Genomic DNA, 13,164 nt, shown 5'->3' on the forward strand with positions numbered 1-13,164 from the left:
TTGCCTTGTAAGATTATTCACAAATGATTATATATGAGAAATAATTACAACTATGCTATGTTTGAGAAAAAATGGGTGATTTGTGAAAGAATGATAGAGAATGGAGGTCTAATCTAGTCTGAGATATGGAGGAAGGCTTCTTGGAAAAAATAATATTTAAAGTGAGACTGGTAGTATGAGTAGAAGTGGGTTATGTGAAGAGGAATAGGAGAGAGGAAGGCATTCCAAGCAGAAAGTATCTGCAAAAGCCCTAAAGAAGGCTGGGCACGGTGGCTTACGCCTGTAATCCCAACACTTTGGGAGGCCGAGGCCGGTGGATCACGAGGTCAGGAGTTCAAGACCAGCCTGGCCAACATGGTGAAACCCCATCTCTACTAAAAATACAAAAATGAGCCAGGCATGGTGGCGGGCACCTGTAATCCCAGCTACTCAGGAGGCTGTGGCAGATGACTGCTTGAACCGCGAGGTGGAGGTTGCAGTGAGCCAAGATTGCGGGACTGCACTCCAGCCTGGGCGACAAAGCAACACTCTGTCTCAAAAAACAACAATAACAACAACAAAAGCTCTGAAGAAAAAAAAATGGCATTGTCAGAGAATTGGAAGACCATTATGGGTTGAGATTAGTAGGCAAAGAATGATTGAAGATTTGGGGTTGAATTCTAAGGGCAATAAGATAATAAGAGTTTAGATCAGAGGATCAAAAAGATTAGAACTGTATTTTAAAAAATCAGTCTAAAAGCAAAGAGATTAGAGGGGGGAGGAGTAAATACAAAAACTATTCAAGAGATATTGCAAAAATGTAGGCAAAGATGATAAAATAAATAAGGACGGACATGGAAACAAAGATGAATAATTTGAAAGATATTTAGGAAGTAGAAAAGACTGAATTTTGCAATGAGTTAGTTTCATGAGGGTTGTGGAAGAAGGTCAGGGATAGCTGAACTTGCCTACTACTCTCTTGAACTTTCTCATAGGTAGATCCTACTTCCTGCATGGAGAGGTAGTAATACCAATGCCATTTTTTGGCAAAGGTGTGGAGGAAGGAGGAACAACAAAATGTCAATTACAGATGGTAATGACCCTTTTATGCCACAGCTGTCAATTGTCATAAACATAGTAGCCTCGATTTATACAAACTTTGCAATTCATTCAGTCTCCGTTAATGTAAGAAGTTTGGCCACGGCTGTTCAGGAAGAATGAGGCAGTTGGATTCTACATTATACATCTTCTGATAAATATTCATATTGCTAGGACTATATACATTCATATAATTTATAAGCAGAGAAAATTAATACCTTGTACAACCTTCTAACAAACTTTAAATAATTCCAGGGCACTAAAGACAGCATTTCAGTACACTAAAGCACTAAAAAATTAGTTCTTCATCAATGAACTGGAATGCATAACCCTGGGAAGAAGCAGCGATGCCCTACTGTTCGTGGACACTATAATAAAGTCACCTATGCTAACCTAACCAATGCTGTCACCAAAGAGGGAGACATCTGTTTTTAGGAGTAACAGTTGAACAAGTTAATGTTAGTGAATTATTTATCTTAAATCATTAAACTAAAGATAAACCTAGTTACTCAAAGAAAGAAAAGAAATGGCACTTTCTTTTCCAGAGACCATCAAATTCCCAGTCATGCTAACTACGTTCTTGATAGCCTCTCTCTACTTAGTCCTCGAATAATGCTAAATGGAGGGTTTTGTTTGCCATTAGGCCAGAAAGATACAAGAAAAAAAAATTAAAAAGCAAAATATTTGACACAATCTTTCTGCTAGTAGAGGTTGAAGCAACCTTTTAAATGCTATAATAGTCTGGGTATCAGAATAGATATTAAAATATTAAATATTCATGAGGCATACAGGTTTTATCTGTGCTACGAAATAAAAATATTTAAATTACACCATAAGTCAAATTGATATTAATTTCTTTGTCACAAGTAGTAGCATAAAGTGAAAAAAAATGCTGAGTCTCTTAGGAATCCAAATGTGTAGGAAGGCATTAGTGCCAAAATGGCACTCTGAGAACAGCAACTGATGGCTGGGCACAGTGGCTCAAGTCTGTAATCCCAGACTTGATTGGGAGGCTGAGGTGGGTGGATCACTTGAGCTCAGGAGTTCAAGACCAGCCTGGGTAACATGAGGAAACCCCATCTCTACAAAAAGTAGAAAAATTAGCCGGTTGTGGGGGCCTGTGTCTGTAGTCCCAGCTACCTGGGGAGGCTGAGGTGGGAGAATCACTTGAGCCCGGTAGGTCAAGTCTGAAGTGAGCCATGATCACGCCGCTGCTGTAGCCTGTGCCATTGCACTTCAGCCTGGGTGATAAAGTGAGACCCTGTCTCAAAAAAAAAAGAGGCTGGGCGCGGTGGCTCACGCCTATAATCCTAGCGCTTTGGGAGGCTGAGGTGGGTAGATCACCTGAGGTCAGGAATTTGAGACCAGCCTGGCCAACATGGCAAAACCCCTTCTCTACTTAAAATACAAATATTAGCAGGGCGCAGTGGCGAGTGCCTGTAATCCTAGCTCCTCAGGAGGCTGAGGCAGGAGAATCACTTAAACCCAGGAGGCAAAGGTTGCAGTGAGCCAAGATCGTGCCACTATACTCCAGCCTAGGTGACAGAGCCAGACTCCGTCTCAAAGAAAAAGAAAAAGAAAAGAAAGAAAGAACAGCAGCTGCAACTCACAGGAGAAAAAAAGTACATTTTATTTAATGACCAAGTACACACACGTTCACACACACACATTTGTACAAATAACTAAAACAATTTTTTACTCTTACCACATGGAATGCATTGTGAAATATTCTATGTTCTTTCATTTAAAGAAAAATGAGGGTCACATTTTAGTAAAAAAGTTTCACAAATCACTAATATGTTACAACATATAACTCTGATAACTGCTCTAGAGCATTAACAATGCTAAGCTATAATTTTAGGGGAATATATATGCGTGCTCCTTCTTAGAATCAGCCCATGATAGTATTTTAGGGACTCAACTCAGAGAAAAAAATTTAATATAGCCTTGTTACCATGTATCCAACCTGAACATGGTACATGCTTTCAGTGAGTTTAAATCACCTACCTTCCTAGACCCAAGATCTGAGGGAATGACTTCCAACTATGTAACAGGACCCTTTGTCTGTATTATACATTTTATATATGTCTTTTCATGTACATTATTTCATTTGATCCTCACAACAACCCTGTGAGGTAGGCCAGGGGGGAAATGTCAGATTCACTTTATAGATGATGAAGTTAAGGTTCAGAGAGGTCAAGTGACTTTCTCACTTACCATATACCTAGTACGAGGTAGACAGAATAAGAACCACTAACTTTTGTGGTTGGGGGCCCTTTTCTCTAAACCACATAGCTTCTGAGAGTATAATGTAACCCAAAATATTTTTGCCACTTCGTCCTAATTTCCTTATTGTTAATTCAACTTTTTTTGTTGTTGTTTTTAGACAGAGTCTTGCTCTGTCACCCAGGCTGGAGTGCAATGGCACAATCTCAGCTCACTGCAGACCCCGCCTCCTGGGTTCAAGTGATTCTCCTGCCTCAGTCTCCCAAGTAGCTGGGATTACAGGCACCCGCCACTACGCCCGGCTAATTTTTGTATTTTTAGTAGAGATGGGGTTTTGCCATGTTGGCCAGGCTGGTCTCAAACACCTGACCTCAGGGGATCCGGCTGCCTCAGCCTCCCAAAGTGCTAGGATTACAGGCAGGAGCCACCATGCCCGGTGTGTTAACTCAACTTTTTATAGGATACCATAAAAGTCCTAATTCTAAATTCATCATGTTAAATTTATGCTTCTCTATCAATGAAAACTTATGGCCACAGAACACATTTTTTGGAAAGCACTGTCTCCTTGGCTCTAGTCTAAAGGAACACAAGCAATATGAAGCACCCTAGAGGCCAAGGAAATTGAAGAGAAGTCAGAGGAAGGGATATAAAATGGAATGTATGAATGGATTTTAGTCCCTTTAAGCTTGTACTTTTGTGAGAGGGTTCAATGGAGAGCTTTAATGCAGATGAGACTTGAAGCTTTTGAAGAAGATCTAAGTCTTGATGAGGTTATTCAAACTCAAATCTTGAATGCATAATGATGATAGGCCATGGTCTTCAAAAACGCAGTACTTGATGCTTGAAAACAAAACAAAACACAAAAAAAATTCTACTACAAGTCTAACAATTTTTTTAAGGGAAATTAAAAACTTCTTTTTGGTCAGTAATTAATCAGATTACTAGATACCATGCTAAAAGAAAAGGAGAAAATCAAAAAAAAAGAAAAGGAAAAAAAAATTTTTAAAAGGTACCGTAGACAGAACGGCTAAATATGTTCATTGGCTTATCTCTTTGATTAATACCCGTCACTGAAAATTGCAACAGAATTTAAAGTTCTTACAGAATCTCCCTGGGGCTGTAGTCAGATACACTGATTTAATGATAATTTATTGTATCTCTTTGATCTCTATCCATGGTATCGAATTGTCTTAAAGAGCTTTTGATCTCTGAAAGCATAGCCAAAATGCTTGTCGGAAGAGACAGCATAAAATGATGTTGACTTTGTGGGGTAGGGAAAGAAACTGATGTGGAAATATTATGGTTCAAAAATACTGAAATATTTAAACAGGGAGAAAAACAATGCCTTCAAATGGAAAAATTCAGACCCCTTTGTAAGGTTCAAATGAAAAACATATAGTAAAAATGTTGTAAACATGTGCATGATGCAACAAAAGACAGGTTATAGCCCTCTGAAATTTTAGCTCAGTAAATAATTACCAGAGGCCTCTCTCCCTCAGGGGATACTAGCCTCTGTTCCATACCTCTCCCTTTTTTAGAAGAGGTTTTTAATCTCACTGACTTAATTTTGTGCTCATTATGTTTATTGTATACGCTTGTATAAACCTGCCTAAAAACGAATAATAATAGCAGCTAATATTTACTGAGGCTATACTTTGTGCCAGGCACTGCTCTAAACACTTTATGTAGATTAATTCCTTTAATCCTCACAACAACCCATGAATTAGATACTACTATTGTCCCCAATTTACAGATGAAGAAACTGAAGTACAGAAAAATTAAGAAATTCAGGTAATTACCCAGCTGATAAATAGTAGAGACGGGATTCAAACTTGGGCTCTCTGGCTCCACAACAAAAAGCAACACCCACCACTCTACAAAACTGGTTTCAATACAACAAAATTTACCAGGACCGGGGCTTTATTTTAATCAGTGTTGTGCCACGTCACAATCTTTCACTTCATGTTATGATTAGAAAGCACAGTGAATAATGTAAATTCCCCAACAGTAGTAATATAGAATCCATTTCAGCAGTCACTACTCAGAAGTGACACCCTGTGGGAATGTCAAAGCAGTTTAAAAATGAAGCATGCACTAAAATATTATAGTGATAAAGGATTCTGACAACTTTATTCCTTGTTTTGCTTAGGTATATTTTCTATAACCTAATTTTTGTAAGGTGGATATAAATTACTTGTATAATTTTTAAAAACTTTTTTCAAGCATGCCATCACCATTATTAGCATTATATATATTAAACTTACACTAAAACTATTAGATAAGTTTGTTCTTGCTCTACTTGAATAGCCCAAAATTTTTTTTAATCAAGATAAAGTCAGCTTTATGGTAATAATGAAATAATAACAATAGCTATTTTTATGTAGACAAGACTTTATATACATTAACCTTCAGTAAATTCCTTTTTACAGCTGAGGAAATTGAGGCTTGAAACGAATAATAAAACTTAATTAATAGACTGGAGCCCAGATTCAAATCTGTCTATATTACTCTAGAGTTTGTGCTCTTTCCACTATACAATGCAGCCTCTCCAAATGCCAAAATATCTGTCCGACTGTCTTTGTTATTAAACACACTGAAGAGATCTTTCTAAAATTCAGGTATTCTTCCCTTCCTCAATAGAAAATACTAAACATAAATTATTTCTGTTCAGTCAGGGTTATCATTTTGAATATCCATTAATATAGAGCTGTTTTCATCTTATCAAAAGGACTCAGGTTGCTACAATTTTAAATTAGCTGGTCTGCTTTATGAGTTTTTTCCTTTTTTCTTTGCCTCTAATAAGAGCACCTGGACTATTCATGATTTGTTACTTCTAATATCTCATGGAATTAGATGCCAGCTAATTAAGCCTATCAGAATTGTGTCTAAAATAAAAGTAAACTGAGTAAGGATCTGAGAAAAGCATCTTGATTTTATGTCTTATAATTTGAAGTTCAAATAATTTTAAAATTTATGTCCTGGTTATGGGTGAGGTGAGGTTGATGGATAAGTGACCAGTGGATATGTTAGCTATCAGTATTTAAATATAGGAATAAGAGATTAAACCCATCTACAATAAATCACTTTATTACACTACAAAAAAGTTTTTAGGATTTGAAAGAGGCCTCCGGAATAATCTAGTACATTCTCCCATACAATGAAAAATCCCCTCTACAGTGTTCCTGATGTTCAAAATCTGCTTAAGCAACCCAAATTACCAGGAGTTCACTGCCTCTCAACACAGTCTGCTTCACTGCTAATTATTAATAGTTCTATACTTTCTCTTATTTTGAATGAAATTTGGCCTCAAATAACAAAGAACAAGTATACTTCCTATGGAGTTTCTCCAACCCTTCCAAAGTCTTCTAAATAGTTCCAGTCCCCTCAATCTAGATCATTACAATTGCCCTTTTATAGGATCAAAACATTGATTAAAAACAGTTCTCCTGTTCTGCAAGGTAATCAAATCAGCTTTTGTGCATTAATGTTTTATAGGTTAATGGGATCTGTTTAATCTTGGTCATAAACAATTGGAATGCTAGGAAAGACTTATGTTCTAGTTCAATTCAAATTGAACATCAATAAATTTTTGAGTTCTCTATTCTTTCTCCCCTCCCCCAAACAACACAAAACAGAATCTCAAAAGATATGGTTAACATAATAGTTTATGTTGCTAGATTTTAATTTTCTCACTTAAGCTTAGGTCTGCCTTCCTGTCATTTCAACTCTGTGAATAATCTTAAAACTTCCAAAATTATTTAAGCTACTCGCAAAATCATGAGTTAGCCTATGACAGGCCCATCTCTAAGGACTTAATGCGCTTTTTTTTTTTTTTCCTCATTGACTAACTGGATAACCTCCTATCTGGTTTTCCGGAATATATATATGTATATTCTCTCTTTATCTCTCTATGTGTATATACATATACACACACACATATATTTCTGGAATATATATATTCTCTCTATATAAATATATATGTTTCCGGAACATATATGTATGCAACATACATAGATGTAGATATTATATACTGTATATCTATGTACACACATATATACACACACATATAGAAGCATCTTTCCTCAATTCTGTGTTCTTTACATGTAACTTTTACATTCAGGTTCATCTCCTTTCTCTCTATGTCACCTTTACCATATTCTATCCTCTTGATTTAGGAAAACAATCTGTCCTTGGATTCAATTCATTGCTATCCATTCACTTAGCAAGAATAAAGAGTCTTACTCTAGGCATCGCACTCACTGATTTCCCCTTCATGATGATAGTGATTAATCCCAAGGACATTAGGAAACAAAGCATCATTTAACAGAGATGAGTATATGCAAAATACTCTGCCAAGTTTGCCCAGGCTGGAGTGCAATGGTGTGATCTTGGCTCACCGCAACCTCTGCCTCCCGGGTTCAAGTGATTCTCCTACCTCAGCCTCCTGAGTAGCTGGGATTACAGGCATGTGCCACCATGTCCAGCTAATTTTTTGTAATTTTAGTTGAGATGGGGTTTCTCCATGGTTGTCAGGCTGGTCTCGAACTCCTGAACTCAGGTGATTCACCCACCTCGGCCTCCCAAAGTGCTGGGATTACAGGCGTGAGCCTATAACTTCTTCTATTCTACTAATCATGATTCAACCACTAGTTAGCAGCCTTCATTATGATTTTTAACAGACACACAATAAGTGGTATCATATAGGTATATATCTTACAAAGCCTGTTCTCAAGCAAGTTTCTAATAAAATCCCTATTAAAAAATAAAGATTATTATATATTTAAATTTTTCATATAATTCATTTTACTTATCTATTATTACTATTCCAAATGTCCTACAATAAAAGTGTGGGAAGACAAAAATGATTATCGAAGTAAAAGTCACCAGAATTTTCTGCTGCATTCCTAAGGCAGATAATCAGCTAATTAAAAGTAATACAAAATGAGATTACCAATTATATAAATTATTTTTCTGGTTTACTGATTTTACTAACAGAACAAGCCATTCTTTGCAATGCCTTAAGCCAGTTCTAAACATCAAGAACAAAGAAAAACAATAATGAGTTGTTTTAAAAGTCCCTAAATAGCAATTCAGATAAAACAAAGTTCATCCTATTCAGTAATACTGTGAAGTTCAGAACTATGCCACAGCAATACTAACCTAGCTTGCAAACAATGGTAACACCCACCATATCACCTGGTCAGGTCAGCAACACGCAGTATACTGTAAATGAATACTGAATTCGGCAAGACTAAGCATTTAGTATTCTTAAGATCTTATTAATAGTAACAATCTAACATCAAGGTTTAAAATCTACTGCAATGGATTGGAATAGATTGCAGCTCTGAAAAAATCTTAACTCATTTATGTAACCCTACTTCTTCTAAATAGTCCAAGTATTATAAGAACAGAAAGTCATAAGAGAATAGTAAAAGGCTCTCATAATTGCTAAATTATTGTAAAGACTTGCTGTTTGTTTCTTAGTATTATGAAAATACAAACATGCTCATAGTAAAAAAAAAAATCAAACCACCAGAAATAGTAGACGGAAAAATTGTGAGATGTGAGTCTCTTCTTCCTATTGTAGGCCTCTAGTCTCATTTCCCAGGGTTATCTGTCAATAATTCCTTACACTGGTTTGAAGAAATTTTGTATGTATGTATATAAATATATGCTTTATATAAACACAAATGAAAACATACTGTATGTATAGTTCTTTTTATTGTTTTATCAGTTAACAATGTGTATTAGAGATTTTTCCATATCTGCATCTCTGCAACTACTTTATCCTAAGAGCTGCAAAGTATTACTTTGTATAAAGACAGTCATTTAACTAGACCTCTGTTGAAACACAGTTAGGCTATTTCTAGCAGGTTTTTTTAATTTCAAACAATATGGTGACAAAAATCTTTGTATGCAAATTTCTGTGTGTAAGGCCAAATCAATCTGAAAGATGAATTCCTAGAAGTACTGCCTGCTATAGAATTAAGCAAATTCTAAATAAGAAGCCAGGGTATCTACAAAGGAGACCAGAAAAAAACTACAAGTTTAATGCTTAGTGATTAAAGGGTGACAAATATTATCATAAAGTTAGAAGTTAAGGTTCTGAAAATGAACAAACCGATCAATTAAAAAAGGTTAAATGGGAGAAAATAAATTTTACCCCCTTGAGACAGAAAGATAAAAGGCCTGGAGAATCAACCACCTAATATATTTTTTAACAGAAGAAGAAAGAAAAAAATAAAATAGCATGAATAAGGCAGGATAAAGAAAAAAAGACATTTTAGGGCCTCTTTTCTTGCTTAAACCTGAGGCACAAGATAAAACTGATCAGTAGATTTGATACATATACTATTACATAGCCAAACTTGGATGCAAGATAATTTAAATGACTATTTGAGGCCTCATTTCTACAGGGTATCCACAGATTAAATTATTTCTACCAGGATGTAAAGTGTTGAAAGGAGGTTCCGCCCTAAAAAAAGAAAGCAGAGCAGTAGCTTTTCAGGAACAATATAAATATAGCTTGCCAATCTTCAATTTCTGATCAACTTTACAGGAAAATAAGAACAATTGCTTTATATATACAAAACAAACCTTTCTTTGGAAGGTCCTGATTAAAACATAAAGAGATTAAGAACTGTACTTTTCAATTACAATCCTATAATTTCCTAGGCAAATTTAAGATTGTTCTACCATCTCAACAAACATAAAACACAGTCAATTACTTACCTCTCCCAAAGTGCTAGGATTTGAATGCCATAATACATATTGACTCATGTTTTTGTCCATTAATGGTCCGTGGGTTTCTTTAAATGAAGTCCATTTTAGAGTCCATAGATATCAGTGTTCTGCAAAACTAAAAACCTCAAGAATGTCAATGTACAGACCTAAGTTACCACTGAGATACCAACTCATTATGAATAAAAGTTATACTACACAGACATTTAGATGTCCACAACTTAGTGGACATCACACTGAACAACAGATTGACACTGAACAGGAGACTGAGGTAGCAAAGACTGGATTTTTAAGTAAGACAATAATATTAACATAAATCTACAGGATCTCAAAACATGACTTTGTACCATAATTTTACGTATTCTAAAGTAACAGTATACACAACTGGGCATGATTCTGGGCACTTTCCAGAAACTGGGAAAACAAGGTTTAAGGGTATGTAAACTTAAAATTTAAACAGTGCAATAATATATTTACATGTCAACTTTTTGGAGTTTTCAACCTATTTTGAGAACATCTTAGATTTTTATATCTAAAAAATGCTTAAGAAGTTTCATCTCTGTAACACACACACACACACACACCCATGTGGCATAAATTCAGGGTTTCCTACTCCTACTATACCCAATCTAATGGTAAGATTCTGAAACCAGAGCTGCTATCTCATTATGTGGTCCATACACACATTCACCTCACTGGACTAGGTAGTGATTCATGCCAAGATTTCATTACACAGCCTGAAGACAGTCTCATCTGCTCTTTTTTTCCATTTGACAACCAAAACCAATAAGGTTACAGTAGTTGTTTTTTAGGTCCCTTCCCACTTTTTATCACATTTTTAAAATTAATTTTTATTTTTTAAATTTTATTTATTTATATTTTATATTTTATTTATTTATTTATATTTCCTGAGGAGTTAACACTGTCGCCCAGGCTGGAGTGCAGTGGCACAACCTCTGCTCCTGCAACCTCCGCCTCCCAGCTTCAAGTGATTCTAGTGCCTCAGCCTCCCAAGTAGCTGGAATTACAGGATCACACCCTCCCCGGCTAATTTTTTCCATATTTTTAGTACAGACGGGGTTTCACCATGTTGGCCAGGCTGGTCTTGAACTCCTGACCTCAAGTGATCCACCCACCTTGGCCTCCCAACGTGCTGGGATTACAGGCGTGAGCCACCATGCCTGGCCCCACTCTTGATCACATTTAAGACACCTAAAAAAGTACTTCCAACAAAGGAAACAGTTTAATCTTCTTTTGGGGACCCTCTATTAATATAACTGTTTGGAAGGAGTTAACCTTACTTATAAACACCAGGTATAATCTCTGACTGGATTTTTATAAATTACTATTTTCATTTTCATAATCAAAAATATAAGGTATATTCTCAATTACAATATAATTATAGTGAGTTATAATTCTCACATCTCAAATGTAAGTAGTACACTTACGTATAAGATAACGAAGAAACCATTAAGAAAAAGGAAAGTGGCCGCACTTGCAGTGGCTCAAGCCTGTGATCCCAGCACTTTGGGAGGCCAAGGTGGGCGGATCACGAGGTCAGGAGATCGAGACCATCCTGGCCAACATGGTGAAACCTCGTCTCTACTAAAAATACAAAAATTAGCTGGGGGTGGTGGCGTGTGCCTGTAATCCCAGCTACTCGGGAAGCTGAGGGAGGAGAATCACTTGAAACAGGGAGTCGGAAGTCGCGCAGTGAGCCGAGATCACCACCGCACTCCAGCCTGGCGACAGAGCAAGGCTCCGTCTCAAAAAAAAAAAAAAAAAAAAAAAAGGGAAAGTAAGTTTACTTTGCTTAAAAGAAAGCATTAAGAGCAGTCAGTGCTATAACAGCAGTTTATTTACAACGGTCCAACTCCTCCCTGGTATCATTTCCCTACAAGTTCTTCCCAGAAAAGTCAAGGAACCTGAAAGAAGCCAAAGTAAGTGACTCATCCTCTCCACCCGGATAAGAATACTAAGACACATTTCTAAATTTCAATAACCATAAAAGACAAAACTAACAAAAACCAACAATGTCCTGGGTATCTGCTGCACCAGCATCCTCATAAACCACTGGTTAGCAAACTAAACTGGAGTCATTTCTATATTCAGAGGTTAGAATACTGAAATTTGGGAGAGGTTCTGCCGGGGAGCCAGAATCAGGTTGGTTGGTTCATTCATTCATTCATTCATTCATTCCTTCGACAGCATCTAAAGAATGCTTACTTGCGGCAAGGCATTGTGCTACGAGTTAAGAGACAAAAAGTTGAGGTCCCTGTCCCCTATTAGCAGAACAGGTCGGGGTAGGTGAACCCTAGGTCAACTCATCTCAGTGTCCCAGGCTCCGTCTCTCCAATACACGCGCCAATGATCGCAAACCCATGGCCCCCAGCCATGTCTGATTCTGAGAAGACTCAACCTGTCTGTATTTCCTCGACGACTTCGGGTCCCCAAGACCAAGTTCCCAAGAGTTCTCCATATCCTCAACCCCTCAGGGAGTCTCATGTCAAGGAGCCTTTTCTCCAGCCACGACCTAATGCTGTCCATTACCTAACCTGTGTCCGCCCGCGCTTAGGGTCCCGAGCGACCTAGGCCATCAACCCCAGCTGCCACCCTCACCCCAGTTCAGATCCCGCCAGCAGGTTACCTGTCGGGGATCCGAGGCTCCCAGCGGATCCCAGACGCCCCGCCCCGCCCATGGCGTCACCCTCCACAACCAGGTACCGCCTCCCTTACGTAACTTCCCGTGCGCCACGTCCGCCGGAATTCCACCTGACCCGCAGTCCCGCGGAGCGCCAGACTCAGCTAGTGACGTCACTTCCGACCTGTTCTTTTGAGTTCACCTGGCATCCTGGCGCGCTCCAGATCTTGCTTGTCGAATTTTATTCCGCCGGTTTGCTTCTCGGCCTGGGTATCTAGCCTGGAAAAGTGCATGTTATCTTTTTGCAAACTTCTTTAGCCTTCTCTTCGGCAGCCACTTCCCTCTGCTCCTTCTGTAGGTTGTACTCATCACTGGTCAAATTCACCTGGCCTCTTGGAGAAATCACGATTGTTATTGTGATTTTTCTTATTTATCTACGCAGTGGAGCGCTAGGAGTGCAGGCTGTGAGGTTTCGCTAT

General features: G+C 37.7%; 1 long non-coding RNA gene across 1 annotated transcript; it reads right to left on the reverse strand.

The window, feature by feature from the left end:
* Positions 1-2,683: 2,683 nt before the first annotated feature.
* LOC115891988 lies at positions 2,684-12,776 on the reverse strand. The gene is made up of 3 exons (XR_749435.2): positions 12,692-12,776; positions 10,036-10,162; positions 2,684-4,143 (listed from the first exon to the last, which is right to left on the reverse strand). It is a non-coding gene; the product is annotated as an uncharacterized LOC115891988 (long non-coding RNA).
* Positions 12,777-13,164: the final 388 nt, after the last annotated feature.

This window comes from Rhinopithecus roxellana, chromosome 1 (assembly GCF_007565055.1).
Source record: "Rhinopithecus roxellana isolate Shanxi Qingling chromosome 1, ASM756505v1, whole genome shotgun sequence".
NCBI classification, from domain to species: domain Eukaryota; kingdom Metazoa; phylum Chordata; class Mammalia; order Primates; family Cercopithecidae; genus Rhinopithecus; species Rhinopithecus roxellana.